The 22,310-nt window shown below is 44.5% G+C and overlaps 1 long non-coding RNA gene across 1 annotated transcript in view; it reads left to right on the top strand.

The window, feature by feature from the left end:
• Positions 1 to 22,310, top strand: part of LOC108588350 (uncharacterized) — a 51,905-nt gene that overhangs the window by 24,862 nt on the left and 4,733 nt on the right. The window contains exon 3 of the long non-coding RNA XR_004734881.3: positions 17,623 to 17,713. This is a non-coding gene — a long non-coding RNA (uncharacterized LOC108588350). The remainder of the gene's footprint in view (positions 1 to 17,622; positions 17,714 to 22,310) is intronic.

Here is a 22,310-nt window from a genome sequence, read left to right as displayed (position 1 = left end):
CTCTGATGCATATCCTCATTTCAATGCTCTTAATATCTTGGAATATTTCCTGAAAGAAATCTTAGATTGGTCAGCACAGCCACATAAGGTCCTGTGAGTTTTACTTGCACTGGAACCCAGTCTAACCGCCACCAATTAGTGCAATATGCATTTAAAAAAAAAACCCTGCTTCCTGTGGGCAGGATGCTGTGCTCAGCTCAATGGACTTAGAAGTGGTTAGAATTCCATTCCCTGCTTTCCCAGGAGAGCTACAATTCACAGCCTTGGATACATTGGTGTCACCTGGGGAGATTTAAAAGCTACTGAGGCCTGAGCTCCATCCCCAGTGACTACTGATGGAATATTGGTGGTCTGGGGTGTGGCCTTGGGCTTGAGGTTTTTAAAAGCTCCCCAGGTGGTTCTAATATGCAACCAAAGGTGCAAACTTTCATAGATAATGAATACAAAGCAGCAGTAGTATTAGAAGGCCAGGTTGAGAATGGAACTAAGCCACCACCACTGTCTGGACCTTTGCAAAGTCCTGTACCAAAGGTACTGGTTGCTGGCATTAAATTTCCTACAGTGACTAGAGATCAGCTATGAAAGTCTTGCATTTTTGAGGCACTGGTTGCCTTCCAAATGAGGGTCCAGGAAGAAGGTCAGTACTCAACCCCCAAAAACCCTGCTATCTGCAAGGCTGGAATTTCTGACTTCATCACCCCTGGGTGAGGGGACACTTGGATGCGGGAGATCACATTTTTATGCTTCTCATAACATACGCTGGGAATCAAACCCAATGCCAGACACATTTAAGAGAATCCTGTAGGCCTCAAGAGATGGATCACTTGGGGTTAATGAGAGCTTTCCTTTCAGACTTGAATCTCCCTTCCAAATTTCCAAGCTTCTCATGCCCATCACAGCTCTGGGTTTGGCAAATTTGCTACTGACCCTGAGCAAGCCATTTTCTCTCTAAGCTGGTGTATTGTGATTCTTGCCTCAGAGTGGGATCAGGATCCAGCTATCTTGAATTGCTATGGCATTAGGGCCTCACAACCTGTGTAGCCATAGTTGACTAGTATGTAGTGATGAGCCCCAGGAGGAACTAATCAGTAGCCAGGCAAGAAGCAAAGCAAATTTTGGACAGAGTATATTCTCCAACCAGCAAGGAGTCAATCACTACTCAGTGAGCTATGATAAGCACAATGACCATTACTCAGAAAGTGAGCCGTTTGTTGGTTTTTAAGTAGCCCTTTCACGTGGTAGGCTTTCTGCTGGGGAAAGAGGAAAAGGAAGATAGGGTAAACTACAAAGAACTGCAAAGTCTAGAGTCTTTGTGGACCACGATTCTGGTGCCATTAGATGAGGATACCTTGTGGGAACCCCAAAAGATCCATTGCTGCTCTCTGAGGAAGAGTTAGAGTCAAACAGGCTCTTAAACCCTTTGCATACCTGCTTTCTCTTGAGAATCTGAGGCATCATTGTGGTGGGCCATTTTGTGTCACTATAAAGGAATACATAAGACTGGGTAATTTACAGAGAAAACAGGTTTAATTGGCTCGCATTTCTGGACATTGTATGAGAAGCATGGTGCCAACATCTGCTTGGCTTCTAGTGAGACCTCAGGAAGCTTACAATCCTGGCGGAAGGCAGCAGGGAGCCAACATATGACATGGTGAGAGTGGGCACAAGAAGTGCTGGGGGAAGGTGCCACGCTCTTTTAAACAACCAGATCTCACATGAACTACCAGAATGAGAACTCAGTCATCTGCAGGGGGATGGTGCTAATTTATGAGGTATCTGTCCCCCATGAGCCAATCATCTCCCACCGGGCCCCACTTCCAACACTGGAGATCTCATTTCAACCTGAGATTTAGAGGGAACACACATCCAAATTATATCAAACATTTTAGGGGTAACTTCGTGTAGTTCATTTCACTTCTCTGGGGTTCTAAAAATAAATACACACGCTACTTACAGAATGTGAGCCATTTATTGGTTTTTGAGTAGCTCTTTTATTGTAGGCTTTCTGGTGTTAAATTTCCTCCCCAAGGTTAGAGACCAGCTTTGGACCCAGAACTTGACCAGTGCAGATGGTGATCAGGTGATGTAGTCAGATTTGAGGTTGGAATCTCAGAGAGAAATCAGTGGCAGCCACTTTCCACCCCAACACTCCAAGATTCTATTTTTTAGCCTCTACATCCTTGAATAACACAAGTTCCCAACAGAAGTGGAAGGCCTCCCTTCCTTTAAAAGTCAGAAGGGGATTTGAGGAAGGAGACTTCTCCCAACTTGGCCAGATTTGCTGCAAGGTGCAGAACACTGAACGTCATGCTGGTTCTGAGCTCTCCAGGGTCCTGACGCATCCTGGCTTGGGTTCTCTGTGCTGGAGGCTGGCTCCTCCTCCCTGGCTCGCCTCTTCCCCTGAAAGTGACTCCTCAGGGGCAGGTTACGGAGGACAGGATCCAGGGCTGGGGCAACCTTGCCACATCACCCTGGAAAACATCCATAAACCTACATTTAATCAGTTTAAACCCAGTTACTCCCTGCCCCCAATGCTTTTATGACTTATTGAACAAGTATTTTCCAGCTAGGTGTGGACCTTTTTTGCTTTTTATTCTTTGATTGTATTTGTCCTTGAAGTAATACCTTCTCCTCTTCTCTTCTCCTCTTTTTCTTTCTTCTCTCAAAATTTTTCTTCTCTTCTCAGATTGAGTGTCTCCTTCCTCCAGGGGTAGAAAGAAATACATTCTAATCATCTTCTGCAAAAATGATTCTCATAGATCTGTGTTCACATTCTGAATTTGCAGTTGAAGTTCTCAATTCTAGAAAAACCTTATTTCACCATAAGCTGCCATGTTGTTAGAAGACTGTCTTGCCCTTTGGGAATGAAAGTATTGACCCCGTTTCCTACAATTGACCCCATGGCCCACCCTAGGCAAAGTGGAGGATCTTGGTTGTGACATCCACTCATTCAACAAATATGCACGGAGCCTCTTCTATGTGCCGGGCATGGCTCTCCACACAAGAAATGCAGCTGTGGGCCAGGCGCAGTGGCTCACGCCTGTAATCCCAGCACCTTGGGAGGCCAAGGCGGGTGGATCACGAGGTCAAGAGATGGAGATCATCCTGGTTAACATGGTGAAACTCCTGTCTCTACTAAAAATACAAAAAATTAGCTGGGCATGGTGGCACGTGCCTGTAATCCCAGCTACTCAGGAGGCTGAGGCAGGAGAATTGCCTGAACCCAGGAGGCAGAGGTTGCGGTGAGCTGAGATCACGCCATTGTACTCCAGCCTGGGCAACAAGAGCGAAACTCTGTCTCAAAAAGAAAAAAAAAAAAAAAAAAGAAATGCAGCTGTGAACAAGTCAGACACAAATCCCTGCCTTCAGGGAGCAGCCACACTTGTGCAGGAGATGGGAGGGCACACTGTGATAGAAAGGGAAGCCTTCCCACTGCTAGGTGAAGTCGAGAAATTGTATATCTAAGAAACAAATAAGAGAGCTCTAGAAAAAGCATGCATCCTTCATCAGAACCCAAGAATGAAATATTCCCAGACATCTAAACTGATCTCAAACTGTGCCAGTGTTGGCTAGAGTTTTGGATTTATTTCCATCCTGATGGTGGGACCAAGGCTGTAAGCCTCCTCACTGGAGGAAATCAGGGGGAGTGAGAGGCCACAGGAGAAAACAAGGGGGAAAGGTTCTCGCCTCTGAAAGCCTTTACTTGTTCCAGGTGTCGGAGCACTGGGGGAGAGAGGGAAGTGCAAGAGGGAGAATGTTTGTGGCCAGTGGAGCTTTCAAGGGGTAAACTTTGAGCCTAATCACAGCTTTGCCTGAAGGGGGATCAGCTCTTCCTCTTCAATTCACAATCCACCCAAAGCCTGCTACTGCTTAATGTGTCCAAAAAGAGTTTCAGAGATTCCTCATGCTCACTCATGGCTGTCCCCTGAGCACCCTCCCAGGGCCTGTGTGTGCAGCTATGAAATGATACAAGCCTCTGGGAGAGCCATCAGCCAATAGAGGTCAAGCCCACATATTTTAAACCAGAAATCCCAATCCTGGGCATTTATCCTGAAATAATTTAAAATAGAAAAAAAGTGCTTTTATGGAGCAGGGGAAGCATATTGGAACTGTGAAAGACCAGAAGTAATATAAATGTCAAATAGTAGGGTTAAATGGGTTATAGCATATTAATTTGTAGAATATTAAGTGTATCATTAAAATAATAAGCATAAAGCCCAATGGATTATAAATGTCAGAAATCCCACAAATCAGCTGCCTCTCTTACAAATGAGGAGCAGAAGTGACTTATCTGAGATTTTCAGCAAGTCAAGAACTAGGCAAGAATCAACTAGGTAAGAACCAGTCCTGAAGACTTCCTTGAAGTCTAGCTCTCTTTCCATCATTCTAGGACCTTCCAAAGGGGGGGTTCATGTATCACTTGGAAAGTGAGTGTGTGTTCTGGGGGAACACAGATGGGATATCAAGTGCCATGAATTCAGGGGCATTCAGTGCCCTGGAAGGACCCTGTGAGAATGGAAAGTCTTTTGATCCCGATGACTACCATGGGAGGGCCTCATTGGTCTGGAGTCCCGGGTCTCCAAGGCACTCAGACACTTGCTGAGCTGACTGATCTTCACAAAGAGCCGCAGGCATGGGGAGGTTCAGACCAGAGGCTCAGCAGGTAACAGCCAGTCTCCATCTAACATTTCATCACACTGTTTTTGTTTTTATTTTATTTTATAGTTATACTCAAATTTTGGCTAGTCACATGGATTTCCCATTTCTGGTAGTATTATAAGGTTTAAAGTTAAAAAAAAATAACTTAATCTGGCTGGGCTTGGTGACTCATGCCTGTAATCCCAGCACTTTGGGAGGCTGAGATGGGAGGATTGCTTGAGCCCAGGAGTTCAAGAATAGCCTGGGCATCATGGCAAAACACCATCTCTACAAAAAATACAAAAATTAGCCAGAAGTGGTGGCACATACCTGTACTCTCAACTACTCAGGAGCAGGAGGACTGCTTGAGCCCAGGAAGTTGAGGCTGCAATGAGCTGTGATTGCACCACCAAATTCCAGTCTGGATGATAAAGTGAGACCCTGTCTATAATAATAATGATAATAATAATAATAATAGTTTAATCTAAATAAAACATGAGTTATTTTAAAGACAAATACTGAGTTGAAGAGTGTAAAGAGGGTGGGAGGGGTGGCAAAAGTTGGGAAGTGGAACCGGAATGAAGGAAATTCCAAAATTCGAAAATACTGCCTTGAGCCACTTCACATCTAGAACTTACATCACCATGTACAGGGAATGGTTAGGTGAGGAGGAAGACCTCAAAATTTATGTGTACATTGATGGCATTTATGAAAAAAAAAAAGAGCCATGCATGTCCTCGTCTAGTTAAGGATTAGAAGAGACCACAGGGAAATGCAGATGTAGTTATTATGGATGGTGATGGGATTATGGATGGCTTTTTATTTTTGTGTGACTTCATGAGATTGTTTTTGGTAATTCTTCAAAAAGTGATTTGGTGATGAGAGGAGAAACAAAGATGATAAGTTCAGTAGGCAAATTGTTTTGTTTTGTTTAAAACAACAGAGACTTTTTAAAACATGATGGAAGGATGAGGGGAAGATTTGGTAGCAAGGCGCACATTTATTCATTCATGCATCCATTCAGTCCTTAGCTCATATGTGTTTATCCTATACCTTGTGCCAGGAACTGTGACAGGTGCTGGACATACAGCAGTGGGCCAAAACAGATGATGCCCCTGGTTTCATGGAGTTTGCATTCAATGGGAGAAAATAAATAAATGAATGTCTTCTGTATTCAGTGGCTGAGCACATCATAAGAAGAAGTGCAGGGGAGGGTTGGGATGCTATTTCTTGGCAGTGGTCAGAGAAAGCCTGGCTGATGAGGAGTGTTTGAGGAAGTCCTGAATGAATGGAGAGACTGAGCCATGGGTGACCTGGAAGAAGAGTGCCCCTGGTGAAGGGAGCACTGTGTGCAAAGGCCCTGAGGCAGGTGTTATGTTGGGTGTGCTTGAGAAACAGCCAGCCGGGGCGGCGGTGGAGGGGAACAGTAGGGGAAGAATCAGAGAGGTAGCAGGTGAGGATCACGTGGGTCCTCATAGGACAGAGTAAGGACTCTGGCGCTTTTTTGTTTTTTTTTTTTTTTTCTGAATGAAATGGAGATCCACTAGAGGCTTTGGAACAGGTGTCAATATCTGACTGACATTCTATGTGGATCCTTGTGTTGAGAAGAGACACCAGGAGGGCACGAGAGGTCAGTGAGGAGGCAATTGCAATACTCTTGGCCGGGTATCCCAGTGGCTCAGACCAGGATAGTAGTTGTTGAATAGAAACATTAAATAAATAAGAAAGGAGATGGTAATTAATGGAGAATCAAGAGCCTGCAGAAGGCGGGAGGAAATGAGACTAGGAGGACAAAGGTGAGGGGCATTAGCCTGAACATGGAAGTAGAGTGTTATCCCCTGGGGAGGAAGGAAATACAGACCACCGAGGAACAGAGACACATGGAGGAGGCAGTGAGAGAATGTGAGGAGGGTGGGGGCAGGACTTTGGGCACCCCCAGGAACCAGGACCCAGAGTTTCCTGTGCATTATGGCAGGGCAGGGGAGATCTGTAGGTGGAAGGAGAATGAGCGCTTTCTGTCCTCCCTACTACATGTCGAGCTCCATGAGGGTGAGTCCTTGTCTGATGGGGTCACCTCTGCCTACTGGATGCTACCACATGGTACTGGACACTCAGGTAATTCTAGAATTAGTAAATGGATGACATGAATAAGAAAATGGATGCATAGTTGGATAGATAGAAGGATGGATGAAAGGAAGAATGGATGGATGGAAGGGAGAGTGGATGGATAGAAGGATGAGAGGTCATAGCCTGGAACAGCAGTCTGTCGCAACGCCTGGGCTATAATTCAAAGTCCACCTCCACCAGCCTTACTGGCATATAGTTTACAATTAAAATTGTATATATTTAATGGGTACAATGTGATAATTTGATATATGCATATATTGTGATATAATCACCACGGTCAAGCTAATGTTTGCACATTTCAAGTGTATAATACAGTGTTGTTAGCAATAGTCACATTTTTACTGTACATTAGATCTCCAGAACTTATTCATCCTGCATAACTGAAACTTTGTACCCTTTCACCCACATCTCTCCCTTCTTCCCCTCCCCTGTCCCCTAGGAATTACTGCTCTAATCTCTGTGTCTATGAGTTCAACTACTTCAGATTCCACATAAAAATAAGAGCATGCAGTATTTGTTTTACTGCCACACTAAATGAAAGAAATCAAAGTTATTTTCAAATGAAGGAATGAGAAAAGAGTGAAAGCGTTTTGAATAGTACATTGGGGAATAACAGATATTTTGGGGATAATTGACAGGTCGAAGGTTCCTTGGAGGATTAGAATGAGAGCAGAAAGAGTTGGTATTCTGAAGGGATGTCTTAATTGAGTGTCCCAACTTGGCAAATGCAGTTCTTGATTCAACATGGGGATGGGAAAATTGCACTGTTCTTGGAGTTGGGGAATCTAGGCTCATATGAAGCAGTTTTTCTTCTTCTGCAGGTAGAGAGGGGAGAGCTCTGTGCCTGGGAGAACAGACTGAAAAGACAGATCATCAGGCATCTAGCCAAGCTGAGCTGTCCACCCTTAGGTAGAACAAATGTTTTCAACAGGAATGGAGTCACATAGCACACACCCTTTCTCTCCCTTACACTCAGCCTTCTTGATTATGTTTCTCATTCCTTCCAGATCTTCCTAGGCAACCAAGATAATCTGATAAGCTAATTCAGACTAAAGCATTAGTGGCTATTGGGAATCAGCCATTCCAATACCCTCCGCCAATTTATAGGCATGGAAGCTAAGACCCAAAGAGAGGAAGTGACTTATTAAACTGGAATGGGCAAGAGGGTCATGGAAAGCTGTTTAGAGGTGATGACACTTGGGCTGTGTCTGGGAGGGAGAGTAGGTGTTAATGAATGAAGAAGAGGGGAATCCAGGCAGATGGAGTAGCATGAATGCAGTCATGAAAATCTGGGGCTTTTCAAGCAGTTCTAGATACATAGAGATGAGACTTGGAAAAAGGGCGGAGAGGTGAGGTGAACCAAGTCACAGACAGACTGGTATGTTGAGCTAAAGAATTTGGACTTGATCCTACATGCAGTGGAAAGTCCCTGAAGAATTTGGAGCCAATCATATTTGAGGAAGTAAAGTATAAGAAGAAAGGTAAACTATAACTCAAGAGCATGGACTTTAGAGCCAGACTGTCTGGGTTGCTCAAATCCTGTCTCTGATGCCCATTAGCTATGTGATCTTGGGTCAGTTACTTCACTTCTCTGGGCCTCAGGTCCCCATCTGTAAATGATACTGTCTTCATAAAAGTTTTTGTAAAGATAGTAGATGCTAGCTAAGTGGTAAGAATCATGCCTGGCACTTACTAAGTACTCTGTGTTTCTGTGGTAGCAGCTGTCAGGTTGTAACAACTACTGTTGTCATCATCACTGTTAATACCATTAGTTTCATTTTTTTTAAAGATTCTTCTTAGTAGCCAATGTTTTTGAGTGGATGGAAGCAGAGTCAGATTGCAAGTAGGAAGCCTAGGCAGGAGTTACTGCAGTAATTCAGGCAGTAAGCTATGTCCTGTGGGCCCACTGCCTGTTTTTGTAAATAAAGTTTTATTAGAACATAGCCACACCCATTTATTTACATACTGGCTCCTATCACTTTCACACTGCAGCAGCAGTAGTTGCAACAGAGACTGTATGGCCCTCAAAGCTAAGTGTTCACCATCTGGCTTTTTACAGAAGAAGTTCTGCTGACCTGGAGGTCAGACAGTTCAGCTTCAGAGCAGAAGACACCAAAGACACCCTTTTGCCCTCCTCCAGCTATTTTAGGAAGGGATTGCCTACCCTCTCTAGGTCCACAATCCACCTGGCTCCGCATTTCCCAGTAGAGTGATCCAGATGGGTAAGATGTTGAGATCCTCCCAGCTCACTTTCCCCTCCATTCATTTTTACTGCTTTATTGCTCTTTTGCAAATTAATTCTTGCATCTTCAAATCTATAAAGGAAAACAATATTGAGAGCAGCCTGTGACCTTTCTGGCAGCTTTCAATTTCTTTCCTCTTCATTTTTAGCTTTTATTACCCTCAGGATAGCATCTAATTATTTCTTGAATAATCACGTCTCCTGGGCTCAGAGGAAATTTGAGAAGTTTGCTCCCTATTATGTCTTCCAATTTAGTTTCTCTTCCATTTCGGTGCACTTTCCTTTGTCTTTTCATTCTTGGTTCAGCCAAAAATAGTTTCTCAGATTGAGTGCTAAATTCTTCGGGATTTCATTCACTTCAATTAATTTTCCTCAAGACTCTTTGGTTTTTATAAATGAGGTCTTTGCTCCTCAGGATCTTGGTCCTAGGCCACTGGGCTGCATTTTCATGCCAGCCCAGTCTGGATACCCTTCCAGCCCCCTCTCTTGTCCTGATCCTTTGAACGGGTGTTGCTGGGGGTGTGAGGGCACAGGGAAGTGGGGTCATGTGTAGAAAGGCGTAGTGAATCTGGTGATCTGGATTCTGTTACTTCTACGCTGAAAGATGTTGGGCAAGTTGACCTTAGTTTTTCTCATCTGTCAGATGTGGGGAGACACCCATCAAAATAGGAACTCATCTGTTAGAGACCCATGAGACGCCCCACCCATCGTCTCTCACTCATCAATGAGAGATGACGAGGGCTGGGGGCAGGTGGAGAGTCAGCCACCCATGATCAAAGCCACTCTTGAATTCTGGAAGTCTGATTCCTGAGACCCCAGCACTAGTTTATTTCACAAGAGTGATTCAGAAAGCAATTGATAATACTTTATGATGATCATAATAATATCACCTGTATAGCAAAATACTTTTCCAGTTTACAGATTGCCTGCCTACGCTACCCATTATGTTATTTCACAGCCTCCTGAAGCCCTGTGGGTAGGCTGAGCCAAAGCATAGACCCCATTTCACAGATGAGGAAACTGAAGCCCAGAGAGGTTAAGTGACTTGCCTGAGGTCACACTGCTAACCCGGGGCAGAGTCACTTAACACCAAATCTCCTCTTTTCTCATGGCACGTGCTCTCCTTCCCTTGTTAGCTTTTCTACAGTGACCAAGTGGAGAGTGCTGTCTCCTGCATGTTCCTTTTGCCGCATGTGTAATATTCCAACAGTGCGAAAGCCAGGATTAGCCCAGCCTCAACTAGGAGTCTGGTTGTGACTTCAGTGGCATGAGCCCCACCTGACATGAGGGTCCAATGTCCCTCATGTCAGGCCAATGACATCCAATGATAGTCTGAGCTGGTGGACACTAGAAGCTGGGTTGCATTCATCTTGGCACCTCCAGCTCCCAGCACATGCTGGGCATCTCCAGGGGTTCCGTGGATTCCACAGGATGGATGAGAACATGGGTGAAGTCGAGTGGACTGGGTGTGAGTCTTGGTTCTACCGCTTCCTAGTGGGCCAACCTCAAACAAGTCCCCCAAACCTCAGCCTCAGTCTCCTCAACTTTTAAGTGGGAAAATAATGCCCATCCCATGGGGTGGGGGTAAGTTTCAAATAAAAGGACATGAGGTAACCCTGAAACCTAATCTGACCTTTACTGGGGCTCAGTAAGCATTGGCACTCCCCTCCCCTCCCCTCTTCTCTTCTTTCCACCCTCCCTTCCTCTCTCTTACCCCTCCCTAAAACCTTACTTTCTATAACTCCTTTTTGATCAATTGATTAGGAGTTTTCACAAGCACAAGTCTTTACACACAAAGAAGAGTGACCGGGATGGGGATAGAAGCCTCCAAAGGGAGAGGAAGGGCGAGAGTGGAGGTTTCAGAAGGCAAGATTCCTCCACAAATTTGTCTTGGACTGGCCCTGTTGGTGGTGGTGTTTTCTCTCATCTCTTTCTCCTTTCCAAATGTGAAACCATTTATAAAGTACAACTAAAGAGAAGTATGCATAAATCTGTTTCTTGGTAGAAGTTTTAAAACCACTTTTTCTCAATGAAGTATCTTTTTCTCCAAGATTTATACTGATAACCCCCCAAAAACCTGTAAGACCAGGAAGCCTCTATGGCATCATGGCTTGGATCTTGGACTCTGGGGAGAGGAGACCTGAGTTCAAATCCTAGCTTAGCCTTGTTCTAGCTCTGACCCTGGACCAGTTACTTCACCTCTCTGTGCCTCAGTTTCCTCATCTGTAAAGTGAGTAGGTAGGGGTTCATAGGGCAGTGTAAAGATTTTTATTTTAATGATTTTATGACAAGTATATCTTGATTGTTAATAATTATTAATATAAATATGCATAAATATATATTTATTTACTAGTCATTACTCTATTAATATATATTAATATATGATATATCACATTAATTATATTATATTAATATATTAATAAATTAATGTACATAATACAGTAATATAGTATTACTAAAACATAAACATATTGATATTAACATATTAATTAAATATTAATACATAATATATTGATTAATATATGGTACACTAATATAAATATACTAATATAATAAATAGTATTATATTTTAATATTAATATATTAATGACTACTATAAATATATATCATATATTAATACTGTTATTAATATATTTTATTTCTGTTACATAATATAGATTTATATATATAACTATATATAATATAACATATATAGTATACATAGTGATATGTATTTTATATATAATTATATATTATATAAATATATGGAAATAAAATGTTATATAACATTATATAATATATAAAAATAAAAATATTAAAAGACCAGTCGGGTACAATCCTTCCACTTAGTGCAAAGACCTCTGAAGAGAACTGAGTGGTGAGGAGAGCATGGAAGAATGTGGTTTTCAGGCTGACTTCATTTTACGAGAGCATCGCCTCTGCCCTGTGGCCGCCCCTCCTCACAATGACCATTTGCAGTGGGTGCCTGAGATGTGATATTCCATTGCATTCCCTGCCCTCTGGCCCCTCAGTCATTTTGCTGATTTAATTTACTCAGGCCATGACCTTGTGGACCTACAGGTCTTCCCTCCTGGAATTTTAAGTCCTTCTCTTAAACTTGCAAATTGGTGAGGATTGAAGGATTGAAGAGTCAGGTGTGAAGAATTGGGTGCAAGGTGGTGTTCTCAGTGAGGAGAGAGCAGCCTGGGTCATCACAGAGCCCGAAAGGCCGCTGTGATTCCCAGGGGTCAGGCACAGGGTGGGGAACACCCTGGTGACGTTGGAACCAGCAGCCATCCTGCCTGGCTGCTGTGGTGGCACCTGGCAGCACTGGGTGGCAGGCTTGTCCTGCTTTTGAGGACGCAGTGTCCCCTGCAGTGCATCCTGGAGTGAGCCTGGAGGAAGCTCTGCTGCTTGAGCACTGTGGCCCCTTTTCCCAGGCCCTCTGTCCTTCTGGGAGGATCCCCACTTGCTTGGAGTGGAGAAGCCCCAGGCACTCTCTTGCCTGCCTCTTGGAAGCATGCTGGGCCCTGGGCTGCACTGACAGTCAAGATGCCCAGGGCTTCCCATTGCCTGTGTGTTGCTCCAGGCTGCTCTGAGCAGCCAGCCAGTTCCCTTCTCTCCTGATAGTTCTGCCACCTCCTCTGTTGCCCCAGCCAGAAGCTTACAGTCCACTAGTGGAGTCCATGACCCCCAGCCCTGGCCCCTGTCTCCACCTCACCTCTTGCACCAGTCCTGCCCAACAAGCCCATCCTGGCAGGGTGGGGCCATGGCAGCTCCAGAAGTCAGTGTGTGTTGGGTTTGGGGATGGTAAAGGTCTGGGACCAGCCCACCCTGACCAGCCCTAGTCTTCAGACAGTCTTCACTCTGGGGACTGCCCTGAGGTCTGCCTAGGGCCCTGCCCCAGCCTCAGTCTTCCTCTAGGGGAATCCCCAGGCTCCTTGCAATAGCCAACCATGTTGCCGCCTGACCAAGCTCTCACCTTCTACCTGTACTCCATCACCATGGGACTGGTCCTTCCAGTCCTCACATGCAGTAAGCCTTGCCTGCACTGCCAGCAGGTAACCACCCATCCACAGGCATGCAGTGACACAGACTTGAGTCCCTGGCCTAGGCCCCCCTCACCGCTGTGTGACCTTGGGTAGGTCAGCCTTCTTTCTCAGCTGAGCCATCATCACGTCCCAAGGAGAACTGATAATACCCACCTTGCAGGATGGGTGAGAGGATCAATGCAAAAAGCACCCTGCTAGCTCACATCAACTCTTCCATCAATGGAAGCATTCATTAACTCGCTCATTCATTCATTCATTCATTCAATACTTATTATTTCCTCTGAGCACAGCCCTGTGGATACAATGGTAGACAAAGAGCAGACCTGGCCCCTGGCTTCATGATCTTTACCTTCTTTCGAGACAGACATAATAAATAATAAATATATGCACACTTAGCACAGAATATGAAGGGATTGACTGGCACTGTGAAGAAAAAGAGCAGCAAATGGAGAGTGGGTGGGAAGCGCCGTTTTAGCTGGGGGTGTCTAGGAAGGCAATGTTTGAGCAGAGACCTGAATCAGATGGGAAAACCACGCAGATGTCTGGGGAGGAGGGCACTGCAGTGCAAAGACCCTAAGATAGGACCATGCCTGGAGTTCCTGAGGACCAGCCAGCAAGGAGGCCAGTGTGGCCACGAAGGTGGAGCAAGGGAGAGAATGGGGACAGATGGGGTCGGCAGGGTTGGCTGGGGCTGCCCTGCAAAGGAGGCTTGGTTTTAGTCCAGGTGTGATGGGAGTCAGTGATTGAAGAGTGGTTGCAAGACGATCATAGTTACATTTTTGAAGCCACATATTGACTGAGTGCCTGCTGCTAGCCTGTGCTGGAGTCGCCATGGGGGTCGTGGGAGGATGATCCAATTTTAGCAGGACTTGGGCCTTTGCCACATGTAGGCCTGGAATCGGGAACTCACCAGGGCGGGAGGGAAAACCAGCCAAGGTTCCCAAGGGTCTTGGACCCAGAGACTGCCCTGGGAGGCCTGGCTGGTCACTTCCCATCCCAAGAGCTTCCCCGAACCCTGGCCCCAGGCACCCTAGGCCACCTTCGGCCCAGGCAGTCTGTGTAGCTTCCCCAAACACTGGCCGAGCAAGGAGAGAAAAGATGAAGGCTGAAGGCTCCCAGTGCCCACAGCTGACAATCAGGCAGGCTTCCTACCCCCGGGCTCCAGTCCCAGGGCAAATCAGTTTTAGTAAGGAGACTGGTGAAGCGTGAGGGAAGAGGAGGAGGAAGATGGGAGGAGGAGAGTGAGAAGAAGGAGAGGGAGGAAGAGGAGGGAAACATCACAGCTTCAGCTTTTCTGGAGTCGTGCATATATTTCCAATTCTATGCCTGACTCCTACATGGGGGAAACTATGTCAGAACCCTTCGGACCCATCAGTTTTACCTACAAGTTTTAGGCATTGGAAACCAAGAAGTTTTAGAAAAAAATCTGTCCTAGTTTTGTAATTGGCTCCCAGTGCCCTGCTCAATGATTATTAAAATACTGACACGAAATCTCTGAGAGAAATTGCTCTGGGCCCTCTATTTATCATTTGTGTCGCTAAGGCAAGTGGAAGCCTTTCCGTGGTGTGTCAGCTGGAGTACGTTTCAAGGTCACATAATTAACTTTATTAAGGAAGAGTCAGATCTGCAAAGGGACTAAGACTGAGACTCAGGTGGCCCTTGCTTAATGGAGACTTGCTAAACAGAACTCAGGGCCTCAGATGTCATGGATCTGACTTACGTTGTTTGGAACAATCGATGGTTCTGAAGGTGAGGTCCATAGATCCTCCCCTAGTCCTGAAGCGCATGAAGAGGCTGCAGGGGATCCATGAACCTCCTGAAACTGCAGACACAGGTCTATTTGTTTGGATTTCTGTGCATTTTTTCTAGGCCAGTGGTTCTCTCAGTGTGAGGCCAGTGGTCAACTCACCTGGGAACCTGTTGGAAATGCATATTCTCAGGCTGTACCCTAGACAAGCGAAATCAGAAACTCTGGGAGTGCTACCCAGTAACCTGCATATTAACAAGCTCTCCAGGTGATTCTGACACACGCTTAAGTTTGATGCACATGAAAGCTATGCTGTATGGTAGGAGACAGCAGCCAAGAGTAGGGACTTGGGATCACACTGACGTGAGTTCAAATCTCAGTTTAGCTACTCAGTAGCTGTGTGGGCCTGTGCAAGTTCCTCAGCCTTTCTAAGCTCCCCCATCTCTAAACTGGAGAAAAAAACCTTGAGATACTGGGGAACTTTTAATATTGCAGTAATGACAGCTTCACAGTCTCCATCAAGTGACAGATTGATGGTGATGATGATTTTTTTTTTTTTTTGAGACAGAGTTTCGCTGTTGTTACCCAGAGTGGAGTGCAATGGCACGATCTCAGCTCACCGCAACCTCTGCCTTCTGGGTTCAAGCAATTCTCCTGCCTCAGCCTCCCAAGTAGCTGGGACTACAGGCGTGCACCACCATGCCCAGCTAATTTTTTTTTTTTTTTTTTGAGATGGAGTTTCGCTCTTGTTACCCAGGCTGGAATGCAATGGCGCGATCTCGGCTCACCGCAACCTCCGCCTCCTGGGTTCAGGCAATTCTCCTGCCTCAGCCTCCTGAGTAGCTGGGATTACAGCCATGCGCCACCACGCCCAGCTAATTTTTTGTATTTTTAGTAGAGACGGGGTTTCACCATGTTGACCAGGATGGTCTCGATCTCTTGACCTCGTGATCCACCCGCCTTGGCCTCCCGAAGTGCTGGGATTATAGGCATGAGCCACCGCACCCGGCCGATGATGATATTTTTGAGGAGGAGACTGGCATGGACAGAAGTGTTGGTTAGAAAGACAGCTCTATCAGATGGCTTGGACACCAGCAGAGTCCCCAGGGACTGGGATCACAGCAGCGTGGCAGCAGTAGGGGCCATATTCCTGCTGCATCAGAAGGCCATCAGAGATCAAGTGGACAGGACTGGCAGATGATTCTGTTCATTCAACATACATTCACTGAGCACCTCCGATATGTCTGGCACTGTTCTGGATGCTAGGGACACAGATGACAGAGTCATCTCATACATGCAGGATATAAATTCAGTGGACAAGCAAGCTCACAGTTGAGTGAGGATCTAAGAGCACAGCCAGTGCTGGACAGGGTAGTGAGATAGCAAGTGACATGGGTCAGTAGGGTGGCCAGAGGAGGTGACACTGAGCAGAGAGTTGAATGATGAGGAGTAGTCAGCCGAGAGAAGACCGTGGGAGAAGAGCATGCAGGCACAGAGGGAACAACCAATGCAAAGGCCTGGAGAGGGAAATGGGCTTGGTGTGTTAGTGGAATGGTAAAGGGTTTCAGACCTGGAGAGTAGCTCTGAGTGTGTCCAGAGTATTCAAAGTTCTCAGCTCTCTGGGACTCCACTTCATCTGTCAAATGGACTCCACTGAAGAGCTGCCATGAGGAAGTGATGATGCAATGAATATAACCACGTTTGGTGCATAGAGGGCACCGGAACATGTACACATGGTCCCACAATGGCCAGTTCCATCTCCCACATGTCATTGCATGAGAATTCTAGCTGTATATCATAAAACGAGCTTGAGCATTGGAAATAAAAGTTCGGATTGTTTTAGACTAATATCAGGTGTTAAATAGGAAGCAGTTTTCTGCAAGCAACAGATATTCATTGAGCATCCACTGAGGATGATGCCCTTGGGAATGGAGAAGTGGAAATGTCACTGACCCCTATTCATATCCAGACTCTGCCGTGTAGTAGCTTTGTGGTTTGGGGAAGTCCCAGCCCCACAAGGACAGCAGTCTCCTCTGAAGGGAGGAGAGGTTTCCTACAATACTTTAGCATTAGAAAGTATTTATGTAATCAAGTTCTCTAGAACATGTAGTGATGGGTCCAGAGCTGACCCTTGACAGGAGTGGGGGTCTTCTACAGTGAAGAGCAGGGAAGATGGGGAGCACAGGTGTGGACTGTGAGAAACTGAAGACTCAGTGACTGGAAGATGACTGGTGAGGTTCCCTTCTTAACTTCACTGAGCTTTAGTTTCCTCCACTGTAAAATGGGTATAATCCCAGTACCCAATGTCTGTGGGCAGCGGTGGGGATTAGATGGTGTCATGTACAATTCTCAGCACAGTGCCTAGAACAAATTAAGCCCTCATTAAATGGCAGCTTCTTTTATTAATATCCATGTCCATATCCTTATCCAGATCATTGTCATCAATGCTATTACCAGCAGGGGAAGCTGTGCCTGGGAGCTGCTTGTGCCTACGCCTGCCTCTGTGGCCAAGTATAGGGCCCTGGGAGGATAGCCCTCTTTCTGCCAGGTCTAGACTGAGTGGAAGCCCTGGAAGGGAGGGTGGTGATGCTCCAGCCATGAGGACAGAGGGGCAGGGCTTTAGAGAACAGGCCAGTGGCAGTAGGGAACAAAAAGGAGCTGAATTGTGGTCACCTCCTCCTGAAAGCTTTCCTAGATCATTTTGGGTGCTCCCAGAGTCCCTTGCACTTACCTTCAGGAGGCAGAGATCCTGCTGTGATGTGAGAGCTTGTGCCTCCATCAGCCTGAGGGCTCCTTGATGCTAAAGCCTGGGCATGACCTATCTTTAACTCTTCCAGGGTCAAGCTCAGTACCTGGAACGCAGTGGATGCTTGAATGAACAAACAGATGAATGACTAAAATGCAGAACAAACGCCTAAATAAATGGAGGTAAGTGGGCTGGCTGGTCCAAGGAGGAATACATTTGGGAACCTGGCGGGCAGAAAGGCTTCTCTTTCCCCCGAGATCTGCTCTTAGGGGAGTTGCGCCTCTTTCCTTGGACACCAGGGGGCGCCATCACTGAAAAGCTGGCACAGGAAGGCTGAAGGGTTCCGAATGCCTCAGGTAATGCGGACCTGACAGTTAAGGAGAAGGGACTCGGTTCTTCTAGGACACTAAGAATCCTCCCCTTAGGCCTAAGTGGTGGATTCCAGGAGGAGCAACTTGCCAACAATGACAATCAGCTTACAACAGCGGCGGCGAGCTCTGCAAGTCACGTCTCCCTGTCCTGGAACAGCTCCTCAGTCTTACAGACGTACGTGCACAACCTTGATGCTCTTGAAGATTTTGGGCTACATATGTTGTAGGAGGTCCCATGGCTCCAGTTTGGCTGCTGTTTCTTTCTTATTGGGTTCAGGTTGCCCGTTTTCAGAAGGAATATTACAGAAAAGATGCTGTGTTCTCATTGCATCCTCGTAGGTAGCACACAATTTCTCTTTGCTGCATTACTGGCGCATGAATGTCAATTGCTTTATTAAGGTGGTGTCTGCCAGTTTTTCCTTAGTTCTATTCCCCTTTGTCACTAATAAGTATTTTCTTGGGGAGGTACTTTGAAATGATGTCATTCATCATCAAACTTTAGTTGTAGCATTCTTTGGTGATTTTTGCCTAAATCAAGTTATTATGAACATGGTTGCCAAATGGTGACTTTCTGATGCCATCATTCCTCCTTCTCCTCCTCCTCCTCCTCCTTCTTTTGTTTAGAGTCAGGGTCTCACTGTGTTGCCCCAGGCTGGAGTGCAGTGGCACAATCATAGTTCACTGCAGCCTCTAACTCCTGGGCTCAAGTAATCTTCCTGCCTCAGCCTCCCCAAATGGCTAGGACTACAGCACATCCAACCACAACTGGCTGACTTTTTAAATTGTATTTTATTTTTTGTAGAGACAGGGTTTTACTTTGTTGCCCAGACTGGTCTTGAACTCCTGTCCTCAAGCGGTCTTCCCACCTCAGCCTTCCAAAGTGCTGGGATAACAGCAGGCAATGTGGCTCTGCCCACACACCAATCCCTCCTCCTCATTTTCCCATTTTTATGCATAGCCCTGTCACCTGATCCCTCTGGTCTTGATGCTGGGCTAAGGAGCTGGCACGGACGTGGACAGACAGTAGATTCACTGCAGGGCTTGTGGTGTAGCCTGTAGAGTGCCTGGAGTGGGCTGCAGAGCGGAGACAGAGCCCCAGGGAGGGTTTCAAGTATGGGGTGATGGAGGCTCTGGCTAAAATTCTCTCCTCCTTCCCCTCTGTTCTTGGCATTACTGCCATTCAGTTTTACCTCTGTGTCCTCTCAAACCCATCACTGCACCTCTTACTGACCCTGCAGTGGTCCCAGGCTCCATCAGCCCATACCTGAAACCCTCCCTGCAGCTGTCTCCAGGCTGCAGCCCACTCCAGGCACTCCACAGACTGTACCCCAAGCCCTCCAGTGAAACTATTGTCTATCCACATCCAGGCCAGCTCCTTAGCCTAGCATTCAGGACCCACAACTCTCCATCCTGTGGGCTAGGCCCATCCCCAGGTAGAACCCAGAATCCACGTTTTAGCCAGCTTGTCCCAAAGACTCTTGCTTCACTGAAGGATACATTAATAAAGCTACTCCTGGTTTCTTTAGATTAATTATCCTTTCCTTTGAAACCTAATTTGTATCTTTATATTCAAAGTGAGTTTATTGTAGACAGCATGTAGTTGAGTCTTGCTTTTTTACCGAGTCTGATACCTGCCTTTTAACTAGAGTATAAGCACCATTTATTTTAACGTGAATATTGGTATAATTTAGTGTAATTCTACCGTCTCACCATTTGCTGTTTGTCCTATCTAGTCTTTATTTCCCTCTCTTTGTTTCTGCCTTTTTGAGATTGTTTTTATGCTTCCATTTTATCTCCCTTGTTAGCTTATTATATACTCAATTTCTTAGTGATTGCCTTAGAGCTTACAACTTACAACTTTGAATTTATCACAGTCTATATTCAAGTACAATTCTGACAATGTAATAATTATATTATGGAATAGAAGGACCCTACAACAGAATACTTCATTTTACCTTGCTTGGCTTTTGTCCTATTACTGCCACTCATTTTACCTCTGCTTGTATATAAACCATACAATATATTATTATTATTGCTTTAAATAGTTAATTATATTTTTAAAATATTTTAAAGCATATTTTTATTAACTCATATGTTGATCATTTCCAGTGCTCCTTATTCTGTTGTATATATCCATATTTTCCATTAATTATAATTTTTCTTCTGTGTAAAGAAATTTCTTCAATATTTTTTGAAGTGTTGGTCTATTTGTGGTGGAGACTTTCCACTTTTAAATGCCTGAAAAAGTCTTTATTTCACCTTTCTTTTTAAAAAACCAGCTTAATTGAGATATAACTTGCATATTATAAAATTTATCCTTTTAAATTGTATAATTCAGTATGCAATTCCACTGTCACCACTATTGAACTTTAGAACATCTTTATCACCCCAAAGAAGGCCTGTACCCGTTTGTAGTCACTCCTCATTCCATTCATCCCCACAGCCTCAGGCAACCACTAATCTACTTTCTGTCTCCACAAATTTGCTTATTCTTGACACTTCCTGTATTTAGAATCACACGTTGTGTGACCTTTGGCATGTGACTTTTTTCATTTAGCATGTTTTTGAAGCTCAACCATGTTGTAGCTTATATTAGTACTTAATTCCTTTTTAAGCCTGAATAATATTCTGTTGTACAATTGTCTTAGTCCATTAGTCCATTTCATGTTTCTATAACAGAATACCTGAGACTGGGTAATTTACAAACAATAGAAGTTATTTGGCTTATGGTTCTGGAGGCTGGGAAATCCAGGAGCATGGCACCAGCATCTTGTGAGCACCTTCATGGTGCGTCACCCCATGGGAGAAGGCAGAAGGGCAAGAGAGCCTGAGGGCAAGATAACAAGGGGGCCAGACTCACTTTTATGAGAAACCCATTCTCAAGATAACTAACCTACTCCTTTGATACTGACATTAATCTATTCATGAGCCCTCAGGACCTAATCACTTCTTATTAGGCTCCACCTCTTAACCACTGTTGCATTAGGGATTGAGTTTCTAGCATGTGAACTTTGGGAGACACATTCAAACCACAGCAATGGATATACCACATTTTGTTTATACATTCATCACTGAACAAAGATTTGGGTTGTTTTCAGCCTTTGGCTGTTGTAAATAATGCCGTTATGAACATTCATATACAAGTATTTATGTGAAAACATATTTTCAATTCTCTTGGGTTCCCTTCCACCTAGGGATAGAGTTTCTAAATCATATGGAAGCTATGTTTACCCTTTTGAAGAATGCCAGATTGTTTTCCATATCAATGGCATCTACAAGCTCCCTAGCAATATATTGGGGTTCCCATTTCTCCATATGTTCACCAACACTTGTTTATTCAACTTTAATCTTTGAAAGATTTTTTTACTATATATAGAATTCTAGGTTGACAGTTTTTTTCTCTCAGTCCTTTAAAAATGTTCTACTTTCTTCTGGCATTCATTGTTCACAGTGAAAAGTCTTCAGTTATTCTTTTCTTTTCCTTGATTCTCTGTATGTAACCTATGCTTTTTCTCTGACTGCTTTTAAGATTTTCTCTTTATCATTAGTTTTAAGCAGTTTGATTTAAGTGTCACTTTCTGTTTCTTTATGCCAAAGCTTAGTTGAGGTTTCTGGGTCTGTGGATTAATAGTTTTCATTAAAGGTTTGGCCATTATTTCTTTGGATAGTTTTTCAGTATCTTTCAATTCTTCTTTTTTCCTCTCCTTTGGGGGCTCCATATAAGTATTAGGTGCCTTGTTCCACAGCTAATGGGTAATTTCTCCTCCCCCATTCTTTTTCTCCCTGTATTTTATTCTGGATAGTTTCATTGCTGTTCATAAAATTCACTGGGATGTTCTTCTGCCAGATCTAACTTACTGCTAATCTTATTAATGTCCCAGCCATTCTACTTTTAATCTCTAGTTGTTTGATTTGGGCCTTGTTTATATATTATATATCTCTCTTTTACATGCCTATGCTTTTCTTTGTCTTCTTTAATGTAAAGAGGATTTGTTTAATAGCTACTTTAATGTCATTCTATCAATTTTATCATCTGTGTCATTTCTGGAACCATTCCAATTGAATGAGCTTCGTGCTCATTATGGGTCAGATTTTTCTGTTTCTTTGCATGCCTGATAATATTTTTAAATGTATTGTGAATTTTATATTGGGTGATAGATTTTGTTAATGTTCTTTAAATATTTTTGAACTTTGTTCTGAGCAGCAATTAAATTACTAGAGAACAGTTTCATACTTTTGAGACTTGCTTTTAAGCTTTGTTATGTGGGAACAGAACATCTTTTGGTCTAGACCTAATTTGGCCCCACTAATGAGGAAAAAGCCTTCTGAGCAGTCTAATTAATGCTGTGTGTATTAGAATGTCTTCCCACTCTGGCTAGTGGGGATAAAAACCATTATAGGCTCTGTG

Source organism: Callithrix jacchus, chromosome 15 (assembly GCF_049354715.1).
Source record: "Callithrix jacchus isolate 240 chromosome 15, calJac240_pri, whole genome shotgun sequence".
Taxonomy (NCBI): Eukaryota; Metazoa; Chordata; class Mammalia; order Primates; family Cebidae; genus Callithrix; species Callithrix jacchus.
The sequence above is the reverse complement of the archived record's forward strand: the minus strand, read 5'-3'. Positions and strand labels throughout refer to the sequence as shown.